Here is a 1,586-nt window from a genome sequence, read left to right as displayed (position 1 = left end):
AGCTGAAATGAAGTGGGTTATGTCTTTGGCTGTCCTCAGAGTGCACTGCTAACAAAGCCAGTGTGTGGTGTGGAGCCACTTCTCATCTAGCTGTTATCATTTTTATAAAAAGCAAATACTGTGTGGTCTGTTTAAGATATTTTTTAAGTGCATGTCATGGTAATGGATTGCCACCCTTCCTGAATCGATTCCTGGCTTGTTCTAGATTGCCAGCTACTGGTCCTGAATGCACATTCAGAACGATTAGAAGTGCTCAATGATTTTTCTTCCAGGAACAAACAACTGAACTTGAAATGCCCTCCTGGAGTTCYGTGCTCACCGCTCTCTCAAAGGGCTCCATTTCTTGGAATGAGGTGAGTTGTGCCTGGASACTGCTGACTGCTAAGTGAAGGCATAAAATTAGAGTGTTTTTTAACCTAGGATATGTCCCTCAGATGGTACAGGGCAGCTTACCTTGTCCCTGAAATGCAACACTACACCTTCATGGAGAAACACACCCRATTTTCCCAAATTTCCTTTTGGTCATCAAGAAATTATGTTTTTCCTACAGATTGTCCCTTCCATGGCACATAGGAGTGTGTATCAGGCCAAGGACTATTGTTCTTGCTCTTTACCTTCAGCCTCTGGCATAGATAGCAAAAGTATGAGCACTGTAGGCATGAGAATGGCTTGAGAACTTTCTRGATTTACTATTACCTTCTTCTGAATGAGTCTATGGCAATAAGACATCTTTATTCTGACTTTTCCTCCMTAGTCAGACTGCTACATGAGTAACCACATAGGGGTTACTCATAGGGGAGACAGGMTGTAAATTATATATATGGTGTAACAGAGCTTGAACAAGGTATCTAAAGTCCCCCACAGGGTCCCTGTGGCCATTGGGAATGTTTTCACAGCCAACTCCCCTTACGATGCCAGTGGGGAATTTGACARCCCCAGAGAGACAAATGAGCAAAGGCCTGAACCACCATCGAAGAGGTCTCCTATGAGCCTCATGAAGGTGACTTATGGGGAGTAAAAGAGCCCTTCTCCATGTGAAACCATCCGAAGGTGACATGAGACGGTGGTGACAGAGCAGCTGTCAGTAAGAATATCAGAATGGGGCATCGGGTGCATCCTTCTGCTGGCCAGCAGGGACACAGGRCTGGACAGAGAGGGGCCTTGGGCAGACATTCAGAAAAATGTGGTGGGACTCGGCTGGACAGACATCAGCCATTWAAAAGCTGGACATCTACACTGTGCTGGTCATCTGGAGTTGGTCTGGGTGCTGGSAGATGGGGCACTGCATCTCATACAAAGGGAGATGTCCAGAGCAGGGGTATGATGTGCCCTGGATGTGCCTGTCCACCTCCATGGATTGGTGGGGATAAGGAGGCCGCTCAACAAGCCTGGGTGCCTGCTTCTTTCAGGGCTGCAGGCAGAAGAGTGGCACCCCACACCTGGGGACTACACTCAGCTTTGTTGTGACCTCCAGAGTCAGTGGGTCACCCATTTCTACCTGCTTTGGCTTGGGTTTAGGCCAAAACAGAGATAGAAACATCACTCTTTCTCCTTTTCCTTTTCCTTTTCCTTTTCCTTTTCCTTTT

This window comes from Malurus melanocephalus, unplaced genomic scaffold (assembly GCF_030028575.1).
Source record: "Malurus melanocephalus ecotype Western Australia unplaced genomic scaffold, MMel_1.1 scaffold_239, whole genome shotgun sequence".
Classification (NCBI taxonomy): Eukaryota; Metazoa; Chordata; class Aves; order Passeriformes; family Maluridae; genus Malurus; species Malurus melanocephalus.
The sequence above is the reverse complement of the archived record's forward strand: the minus strand, read 5'-3'. Positions refer to the sequence as shown.